General features: G+C 40.3%; 1 protein-coding gene and 1 pseudogene across 3 annotated transcripts in view; both read right to left on the bottom strand.

The window, feature by feature from the left end:
• The window catches only part of LOC101636762, a 24,777-nt pseudogene extending 17,175 nt beyond the window's left edge, over positions 1-7,602 (bottom strand).
• SPECC1 (sperm antigen with calponin homology and coiled-coil domains 1) overlaps positions 1-11,217 on the bottom strand; it is a 213,231-nt gene extending 202,014 nt beyond the window's left edge. For all 3 annotated transcript variants that reach the window (XM_012726365.1, XM_012726368.1, XM_012726369.1), the window contains exon 1: positions 11,163-11,217. The gene's annotated coding sequence lies outside the window, so the exon portion shown is untranslated. The remainder of the gene's footprint in view (positions 1-11,162) is intronic.
• Positions 11,218-11,658: the final 441 nt, after the last annotated feature.

Raw genomic sequence — 11,658 nt, 5'->3', positions numbered from 1 at the left:
CGGGGCAGGCGGCAGGCGGGAATCGAACTCATGCGGAAGTGGCTTCAGATTCTCAGTGCTGTGCTTTAACCCGCTGCGCCACCAGGGAGGGCCAAAGTAATTATTATTTTTAAAGATTTATTTATGCATATAGAACTAGAGTACAGGCCAGAGGTGTGGGTGGTGGGAGATTCACCAGAGACAGAGTGGCGAGCAGAACAGGAAGATCCACAAAGTACACTGCTGAGGGGAGCAGCGGCTGGGTGAGGAGAGGTCTGCTGGGCCACGTGAGCTGCTGCTCCCCCAGCCCGGGATCGAACTCGGGCTGCAGTGGCTGTGACACTGCACCTCCAGGGAAGCCCTCAAAGTAGGTATTTTAAAATTGATCACATCTTAGATTTTACAAAGTTGTATTTATAACATACTTACTGTACACTGAAAACACACATTGAAGAAAACAAAGACCAAGTTCATGTGGAGTTCATACATCCCCACAACTCAAGAGAACAGAGAGGGCCTCTCTACCAGTTCCATTTTAAACAACTCAAAGGAAAATGACTAGCCCAATTTAGAGACATGATTACCTTTGGAAAAATCTTTGTAAACAGAATGAGCAATTTTATGATTGTCTCACTCTGGTTCATGGTCAATCCTGTACTCAAAATGAAGTCAACTTGCAAAAGAAGGGAAGAGGAACACTGACGATATCAAAATCATAGTTGTCTGTTTGTCCTTTAAGATGGTGAGCACACAAAAGGATTCTTGCCTATATCAGGCAGGGTCTAATCAGGAAAACAAAACTCAGGTAGTGCAATAAAGAAAATTTAATATGGCAATTAGTGTTGAGAAGGGCTAAAAAGCTGAAAAGGATGGTGAACCAGTCCAGAAATTAAGAACAGTAAGACACCATTAACACACACAGATACAAGGCCTCTTGGTGGTACAAGGATTAAGTCTCAGGATTATGAAGCTATCCACGAGTTTGATCCCTGGTCAGTAACATGGTGCAGCAGATCTCTCCTGACCTGCTCACTCCCCCCAGAGCAGGGTATTTCAGTGGATCTGCCTGTTCTACTCTCCACTCTGTCTCTGGTAGGTCCTCTCACCCCCACACCTCTAGCCCACATCCCAGTTCTTGTATGCATAAATAAATAAATAAACAAAAATGTGAGGAGAAAGGAAACAGGTCTACAAGTAGATACAGCTTCTATAGTGAGGTAGAAAAGATAGTTTGACAAGCTAAGCTCTCTCGCAGGTTAAATGACTTCAAAAAACCTTTCAAACTTAAACATTAATTACACTACTTACTGCTTGGGGAGATAGGACTCAGACAGACAACTCAAGCTGTTTATGGCACCATCCTCAGCAATGAACAAAAACCAGCTATGTGTTAAGTAGGGACAGGATGAAGGGGAGACTGCTTCTTACTTCTTTGTAGCTGTTCTTTCAACAAGCTCAACAGGCACCAATTTCAAGCATGTCTCCCTGCTAATGAAGCACAGGATTTATACCTAAGTATTACTTGCCATTCAGTCCTCAGAGGATTCTAAAACCTATGGGATATTAAATTGAGACAGACACGAACGGAAGTAACAAAAACCCATCTGATATAGCACCAAAGAAAAGTGATGAAATACCCCTAAGCAGAGTCTTGGCCCAGAGTTAACACGGACTCTATTGATCAGGGTGGTTCTGAGGAGAAGGCCCAAATTAAAATACAGATTGGTGCTTGATGATGAAACACTTATCATCTTGAAGTAGCCAAGACCAAAAGAAAAATATAACTAAAAATGGCTGAATGTTTCCTCAATGCTCTGCCACTGACATTTTTCAAGTCTGCATGTTTTGCACCACACTTGAGTTCCATAGTCAAGAATCAATTCTTCACCAACCGTTTGCATCATGTTACTAAAGAATGCTGCTCTCTCCTCAGAGGGGGCAAGTAAAAAAAAAAAAAAAAAAAAAACATGGGAAGGAAATTTTTCAGAAAAGAGTTAACATAGCTGACCTGAAACTGTTATTCTTAAAAAGACCTTCTTGCAAGGTTGGACCATGGCTAGCTAGCATCTGGGGCCTTGGATTTCAGGAGGGTCCTAATATTGCAGAACTAATAAAAGAGGCTCCCTGTGCTTAGACTGCACAAACACTTTGGTTTATGCTGAAAATCTTCTTTCTTTGAGGCTGTGCGGAATTTTGCTACATGCTCAACAGATTCCAAGCGCCAAGTCTCTAGTGTATTTCCCTTGCATGGAAGTTACAGGAAGCACTTCACACACCTTCTCACAACCTGTTGCTAGATGAGTCATTACGTCCTGTGTGACTGCACTGGGATGGGACTCTTGGAAGCTTGTGTCTTGCGTCCTTTGGACTTGGACACGAGCACCTTTTCTCTTTGTTAAGTTTGCTTTGTATCCTTTCACTGAAATAAATCATAGCCATGAGTATGACAGGATGCTGAGCTCTGTGACTCTTCCTGATGAATCACTGAGCTGGAGACAGTCTTGGGGGCCCCTGACACAGACATAAATTCAAGATAAAAGAAAATATTGGAGGCTGATCAAGATAATATACTAAACATATATGTCTCCCATCCAGGCTCGACCCTGCTTAGCTTCTGAGATCAAAAGATTGGGCACATTCAGGATAGTATGGCCTTAGACTAACATACATTTCTGCCTTCTGGGTGGCCTGTAAGTCCATGGGGTGACAGAAATACTATTTTTAAGATTCAGTCGAGAAGAGACCTGGAAAACAAGCACTTCCACGGACCAATTAAAACAACTAAGTAATTTCTGAAGGTAGAAAGCATTCAGAATGAGTTTGTGCAAGCAAACTACAGCCTGATACAAGCTTGATAGGAAGCTGTCATGCAGTAGAAAATGCTAAAAAGTTCCAGACTGAATCAGCAGAAAGAAAGAAGAACAGGGGTGGGAATGACACAAATTGTTGACTGGTAACTGCATTCAGATTGGCCACAACAGTTGGTCCTAGCCCGCATAGGCTGAGCAACTCACAACAAATGCCCCCTGTCCTGGAATAGACATTCTACTCAATATAGATCACAGCTTCTCAGCAATCCATCAGAGGAAATCTAGGCAAGTAAGACAGAGCAATGGGAATCCTCAAACTCAAAGAAGAGCACACAAAGGAAGAGTCACTGAATTTTCATTGGCATCATGGTTGGGTATGCCAAATATCCATGGACAGCTTACACCCAATGAAAGAGTTAATAGGGCATATTAAAAAATTATTAGATGCCCTTCAAAAGATCTGAGGGGACACTCGATCTCTGAAAAGCATGCAGCTAATTGATAGTTGAAGATTTCTAATGCATTTGAACTTTTAAAAAGCAGTGTGAAGGGTAATATATGGAGCCATGCTATTATCTATATAAAATAAAGAGCAGGAATTAGGGATCTAATTCATATTCACATGTATTTGCACAAAGAGACTCTGGAGGGAATTTAAGAAATTAATTACAATAGTTGCCTGTTTGGAGGAGTCAGGGAGAACTGAATAAGCAGAAGAATAGGGGTGGTGGGATATCTTTCACTTATACTTTTTTGAAATACAAAGTCACTTTTAAACTGAATATCTAATCTAGTCCAAAAACTAAATTTAAAATACTAGAGATCCTAAAAAATATATATGTGATAATCACTATTGAGGAATACTCAACAGATCTGAAGAAACTGGACAAAGTTAAATTCTAGGGCAGTGGACTGTAAAATCAAGTCAAGTAGTCTCCCAGAATAAAATCACAAAGGTAAACACAGAAAACATTTGAGAGGAAAGGCAATAAACATGAACAACAAATAAAGAAATTCTAATATGCAATTAACAAATGGTCCCAACAACAGAAAATAAAGACAAGAAATACTCAACAAGAAACATCCCCAGTGCTAAAGAAATATATTAATCTTTAGAATGAAAAAGACCATCAAGTATTGGGCAGAAAAGACAAAAAATGTCATCCCTAAACCAAGAGCAATGAAATTTTAGAAGACTGAGGAAAAAGAAAAAGTTATAAAACTTGAGAGAAAAATAAACAAATTGATGAGAAAGAAACAGAAATCAGACAGCATAGACTTCTTGTCAACCACATTAGATGCCATACTAGAGCAACCAAAAATCACAGGTTTTAACCTAGAATCTTATGCCAGGTCCAGAGTAATTATATGGAAAACCAAAATAAAAAACACTTTTTTTTTAAAGATTTATTTATTTATACATACAGAACTGGGGTACAGGCCAGAGGTGCAGGGACAGTGAGAGGATTCACCAGAGACAGAGTGGGGAGAAGAACAGGCCAACGGATGAAGTACACTGCTGAGGGGAACAGCGGGCATGTCAGGAGAGGTCTGCCACGCCATGTGGTCACCTCAGGGACATGCAGGGATCAAACTCATGCTGAAGTGGCTACAGTTTCTTAGTGCTATGCTTAACCCGCTGTGCCACCAGGGAGGGCCAGAAAACACTCAGAAAGCTTACCACCCAGAGCCGATGAAAACACCTTAGGGCTCATTTAAGCAAAGCAAGTAGTGAATCCAAAAAAGGGAAATCAAAGATAAAAGCATCAATGATGAGCAAATTACCAGTAAAATATATAGTTGATCTAAATGACTATTCATGTGTAATGTTCAAAGATCCTTCATATAAATAATCCTTGTGTGGGACAATTAAAATCATATAAAGGTTATTTCTTGCTTTCCTCATGGAGAGTTCAAATATATAAATTGTCTAAACACCAAGAGAAAAACATTTAGAAATGTGTGATAAGGCAACCAAAGGAACTTAATTAATTTGTTATCATAGAAAACTATATTAAACTATAATGTGATACCCACCAGAAGGACTAAAATGGAAAAGACAGAAATTACCAAGAGTTGGCAAGGATGTATCACAACAACATATGCTTCCCAGGTACATAAGTTGGTGCAACTGCTGCTGAAAACTGGCAGTATCTACTAAAACTGAGCATATACACACCCTGTGTCCAAGCAATTCTACTCCTAGATATACATTCAATAGAAATGCATACACTCATTCGACAAAAGACACACACTGGAATGTTCATAGTGGCACTATCCATGATGGTCTCAAACTTCAAACAACCCAAGTGCCAACCGAGGTAGAATGATTATCTATATTGTGGAAATACACAGCAATGAAGTTGAACGAAGCACAACTGCCCTAGAGGACATGTACAAATCTCACAAATGTAATGTTCATAGGAAGCTGCTAGCTAGGGTATATCCTGTTTGATTCTACTGATATGAAGTATAAAAACAAGGGAAAACGAATCTGTTGTAAAAGATATTAAGGATAGTGGTTCTTGGCGGTGAGTCACAAAAGGATAGATTCTAGGCGTAGGAAAGGTTGTTTCTTGTTCTGAGTGCTGGTTATATGTGTAATCAGTTTGTCAAAACTAATCATCCATGATGATTATGATGTCTTTACCTTTACACATTTATGTTATATCTTAATGAAAAGTTGCTCCTACATTTAAAGGGGCACTACCTATCACAGCGGAGTAGAAATAATATTTCTGACTACCATGTTTTAAGAGGAATAGAATGGAACAGGAAAACAGTTCATCCAATAAAAAGTAGGAAAGAGGTGGAGACTGGCAGGAAATAAACAATAAGAAGTAGAAAACATAAAATAAGATGGCCTAATAGCCCCCCAAATAACCATAACCAAAGTACATATAAATGGTTTAAAGCTGCCTACTGAGGGAAAGATCTCACAACTATAATGATGGCTACTATCCACAAACAGAAAATAACAAGAGGGGCCTCCCTGGTGGTGCAAGGATTAAAGTCAGCGCTATCAAGCTACCCCTGCCACTGCAACACCAATTCAATCCCCAGCCAGGGAATTAACCTGCATAGCACAGCAGACCTCTCCTGTCTCGCCACCTGCTCCTCTCAGCAGTGTATTTCAAAAGATCCATCTGTTCTGTTCCCACTCTGTCTCTGGTGAATCCTCTCATCTCCCCACACCTCTCAACCCCAGTTCTTGTATGTGTAAATAAATAAAAATAAATCTTACAAAGAAAAAATAATAAGATGGTGTAGTAATATGGGAGGCTTTGTGTACTGTCAGTGGGAATGTAAAATGGTGCAGCCACCATGGAAAACAGTATGGTAGTTCCACAAAAAAATCACAACTAGAACTTCCATATGATTCAGCAATTCTATTTCTGGGCATAGAGCTGAAAGTAAGAGAGCTTTAAAAATCTCAGAGATATCTGTACATTCATATTCACCGCAGCATTACTCACAGTAGCTAAAATGCAAAAGTAACTGAGAGATGAACAGTTAAGCAAAATGTGGCATATAAATACCATTGAACTATGATTCGATCTCAAAAAGGAGGAAAATTCTGACACATGCTGTAATGTAGAAATGACCTTGAGGACATGATGCTAACTGAAATAAGTCAGCACAGAAAATTATAAATACTGTATGATTTCATGTACATGAGGAAATCAAAGCAGCCAGTTCATTGGGAAAGTAGAATAGAGGTCGCCAGGGCTGTTGAGAGGGGACAAGTGAAATACTTTTAATGGATACAGAAGTCCCAGTTTTGTAGATGAAAAAGTTCTGAGGGTTGGTCGCACAGCAATGTGGCTATACTGAATAGAGTGAGCTATACACTTAAAATCAATTAAGGTGATAAAATTTTAAGTTAGAAGTATTTAAAAATATTTAAAAAAGGAAAAATTAATGAAATAAAACCTAACAATAAGTTAAACATAAAGTAACAACTAAAATTAAACATACAGAAAATTGAAAAGAAATGGGAAAAGAAATAAAAGATAAAGAAACTTTTAAAAAGGCATGTTTCAGAATATTAGTTCAGGCAAAACAGAATTAAAATAAAAGTTATGAAATAAGATGACTTTTAGCTCCCAAAGGTATAATTCACCAAGAAGATATAAAATTTTGGAGCTTTAAACATCAACAAACATGGCTTCAAAAATGCAACATAGGGGCCCTCCCTAGTGGCGCAACCAGTTAGGACACAGCACTGCAAGCCAGCTGGCCACTTTAGTGTGAGTTCGATCCCCAGCCCGGAGGTGACCACATGGCGTAGCAGACCTCTCCTGCCCCACCCGCTGCTCCCCTCAGTTGTGCATTTCAGCAGATGTACCTGTTCTGCTCCCTATTCTGTATCTGGTGAATCCTCTCACCAGCCCTGTACCTCTAGCCTGTACCCCAGTTCTGTATGTATAAATAAATAAATTTTTAAAAAATAAAAAGGTTTTTAAAAAAATGCAACGCAGTTTTTTGAATGAAGTTGTTACTGAAAGTGAAGAGGCCATTGTCACTCCCAAAATTGAAGCCAAAGCAAAGCTTTTGAAAGAAAGCAGCGCTAAAAGGCTGTGCACACACAAAAGAGAACTGCGTGTCACCCACCTTCTGATAGCCCAAGACACAGTGGCTCTGGAGGCAGCCAAATGTTCTTAGAAGAGGGTGGCCCCCACGCAAAACAACTCAAACTGTGCAAAATCCAGCTCACCTGGTCACTGAGGCCGCCATGAGGAAGAGAGAAGACAGCATGGCGGGTGTCAAAGTCAACAAGCAACAGGTCACACAGGCTGTGAAGATGCTCCATGACACTGACACAGCCAAGTCAACACCCTGCTCAGACCTGATGGAAAGGAGGAAACCAGCCCCAATGGCTTCTGATTGTGGTGTTTTGAATGTTGCCAGCAAAAGTGGATTCATCTAAACTGAGTCTAGCTGCCTAACTCTAAATAAAAAATTTCCCATCATAAAAAATGTTAATGTAAAAAATAATACGTTTATATATTTGATATACATTTATGATATAAAGATAATAGAAAGAGAACTATAGATACCACATCTGAGGGAAGAAATCATATACTATCAAAAATTAACAAGGATAGGATATAAGAAATGGTACATCATTAAAAAAGAAAACGAGGGACCCTCCCTGGTGGCGGGTTAAAGTACAGCACTAAGAAGCTAAAGCCACTTCAGCATGAGTTCGATCCCCGCCCCGGAGGTGACCACATGGCGTGGCAGACCTCTCCTGACCCACCTGCTGCTCCCCTCAGAAGTGTACTTTGTCAGTCAGCCTGTTCTGCTCCCCACTCTGTCCCTGGTGAATCCTCTCACCCTCCGCATCTCTGGCCTGTACCCCAGTTCTGTATGAAAAAATAAATAAATCTTAAAAAAAAAAAGATATAAAACCAAAAAACCACTAGCAATCTTACCAGTGGAAACCTTTAACCCAACACTCAGAAACAATAGGTCAAATAGAGAAAAATAATTACATAGAAAAAATTATAACTAATAAATCTGAGATGGAGAACACTTTACCTATATCTGTACCAAGAGTACAGGGGGAAATCATTAAAACAGATTGTTAGATTACAAATTAATCTGTGTTTAATCTTACTCTTTGAGCAAACCAGCAGAATAGAAATTCAGAAAACCTTCCAGTTACAAAACATCTTTTTAAAATGCTAGAAAAATATATAAGAGTAACATTTAAATCAATGAGCTAGAGAAACCTGGTGAAAACAAAACAAGAATGAAAGCAACATAAAGGCATTTTTAGATATCAGAAAAACAGAATGTATCATCATTTAAGGAACTTCTAAAGAATGTATTTTGGGGAAAAGGCAAATGTTCCAAAAAAGAATAACCCCGTTATAAGGAATAGAGTTATAAGGAATAGAGAGTAAAGAAAATGGCAGATAATGCTAATAAACATTATTTAGAAAATAATAATAACAGAAATTATGTCTAATCTGAAGCACTAAAGTAAAAATAGAGATAAGAGCAAATAGGTGAGGACTAAATAAAGGAAGAATTAGAAACCTATGCCTTGTTCAGACAGTCCATGCTTATATTATGATGATATAAATAATCTGTGTTTTCAATTTAAAATAATAGAACTAAAAGAAAATAAACTCAAATTGAAAAAGATGAAAGACAGAAATTAATAAATAGAAAAAATCATTAGGATTAACCAATAAATCCAAATATTGGTTCTTTCAAAGGACTAATAAAACAAACAAGCATTAAGCAAATCTGAAAAGAAAAATAAAATTTATCCCCCAATGGAAAAATAAGAACATGAAAGAGAACCTATTACTGATATGGTGGAGTTCATGTTCTTACAACAGAATACTACATATATTATGCTAACATGTATGAAAATTCAATAATATTACTAAATTTCTAGGCAAATATAAAGTATTAGATTAATTTTGAGGACATATAAGCATTGAGGGAAAAAATCAATAACATGGAAAAACTGAAAAGGTAGTTAAATAATGTTATCAGCTCCTAAGAAAAAAACTACCAGTATCCCAGATTTCCCCAAGTCAAGTTCTGCCAGACTTCAAGGAACAGATAATTCCTCTGTGTCAGAGTATAAAAAATGATGGAAAGTTTCCCAATTTAACCAGTGAGGACAGCATAACCCCTAATTATGAACTCAGACAAAAAGGAGCCGGGAGTACATAACAATCTCACTTACAAATATGGATATCAAAATTCTAAATAAAATGTCAGCTAATTGAATTTATCAAACAAGGCAAGAGTGCATTTTGAATTATTCTAGGATTTCACAGACAGAAAAATCTAACAGGATAATCAGCTATGCTAACAATTTAGGAAGAAAAAGCATATGAGCATATCAATACATGCTATACAAATGCTTTTGGAAGGTGGGGGAATCACTCACTCCTGACTTCTTAAATTCTAATTAGACATAAATGGAAACTTACTTAATATGTTAAAGAATATACTCAGTTAAAATATACTGGGAGCGTTACCCTAAAAGTAAGCCCCAAACAAAAATGTCTTATTTAACCTCATTGGTCAACAAGTAGAGGGTGATGGATAAAAGACAAGACACAAGTCCACAAAAGAGACATCTTGTTTCTAAGAAGATTGTCTACCTAGAACAAACGAATCAACTGAAAAACTATTAAAATCGGGTTTATAGTAGGGAGGCTCAACTTCAGATCTAGTTTTGATTACCAAATTAAACGTGCCTGCTTTGAGAGTTAATCATGTAAAGCTATTTTCTGTAGAGTAAGGTGTTAGGATTGACAAGTTGATTGCTCAACTTCTCCTCCCCCATCTGAAATAATACCGTGTTTGAAATTGGATAACAAAAATCTTCTGAAAGCAAAATTTGTTCTGAAGGGTGAGTTGTAACTCTACTCAAAACCACTTTATCTCCTGCCTCCAGCTACTGCAGTTACTAATGGATAAGCATGTCAACTCAGTTCAACATAATTCTTCCGATAGAGGGCAAAGAAGAGCACCTTCACAGTTATATTTTTTCCAAACCGTATACTGCTTATTATATAAACTTGCATACCAGCAAGCGGAGCTTCCACAAAAATAGATTATTTAGAATCAAACTTCCTTAAAAAAAAACAAAAAAAACAAAAAAGACAAAAAAAAAACCCATAGAACTAATCTTATTTCAAAGATTTATGAAGAGGAGACTGTTCCTTTTGCACTCCCGGCAGGCTCGGCAGAATCCGACCACCCAGAGAATCCAAACGGTCCCTGAGGGCTCCCTAGGCTCAGTGAACTGTGGCACCGCCAGCAGACCTGGGGGTTCCAGGATCCTTCCCCCCTTCACCACAGGCCAGGAAGAGCTCTGTGGACGCCGAGGATGGCTACTCGGAGCCCGATACCACTACAGCGCCCCAGGACAGCAACACAGAAGGTGCCCGGAGGCTCTCGGGGCCGGAGTAGCCCGGGCTTAGCGCGCCCACGCACCTGTCCCACCGCGGCGGGTCCTTGGGGAGCCTCCGAGGGCCTCGGTCGTCGGAGTCACCTGGCTCTGGGTCCTGGGATCCTGCGCCAACCCCCAGAACTGGGAGGGGAGGCGGGTGGCCACCTGCCGCTACCACCTGCAGCACTGCTCGCGCCCTCCCGGGTAGGGCGGTACAAAAAAGGTTGTCCGTCCCGGGATGGGGGCGAGACCCGACGGGCTGAGGGGAACAGGGGCCGCCGCACGTCTTTCCTCTCAGAGGTACAGTCTCGTTCCCCTGAGCCGAGACCCCGGGTCCGGGTCCCAGCGCTAGCCCGCCAGACCCCTGTGCTAGCCCACCAGATCCCAGAAGACCACGCAGCTGCGGCGCAGAGGAATCGATGGCCAGCGCGGCTCGTACTTACGGGTCAGGCTCTGTCCCCGCAGCGCCACCGCAGCCCGCAGCCGCCGCGGCTCCCCGCGCTCACTGATGCTCTGCTGAAGGTCCCTGGCATCCCACCGGCTCCTCCCCAAGTGTCCTCTAGGGGGCGAGCGCGAGCCCACACTGAGCTCCCTGGGAGATGTAGTCTTGCAACCTCTGCAGCTCCCTCGCCCCCCTCCTTCGCCTCCGGCACTCGGTGCGCCCTCTGTCTTCCTCAAGGGTTCACTTTGTGATGGTTAATAATTTTGGAGCATCTTATTTGAGTGCTGACTACCTCTCCAGATCAGTACTTTCAAAATATGGTAACTGAATCAACAGCTTCAGCATCATCTGGGGACTTGGTGGAGAAGCAGGCGATTCAGTTTTTACTCTATTAAAAACTCTGGGCGTGAGGCCCAGCAGTCTGCATTTTCACAAACCCTTCAAGTGACTCTGAAGTAGCCTCAGTTAATGAGCATCTGCTCTAGACATACCCTTCT

This window comes from Condylura cristata, unplaced genomic scaffold, assembly GCF_000260355.1.
Source record: "Condylura cristata isolate star-nosed mole 26May11 unplaced genomic scaffold, ConCri1.0 scaffold00017, whole genome shotgun sequence".
NCBI lineage: Eukaryota > Metazoa > Chordata > Mammalia > Eulipotyphla > Talpidae > Condylura > Condylura cristata.
This window is presented reverse-complemented; position numbering and strand designations above follow the sequence as displayed.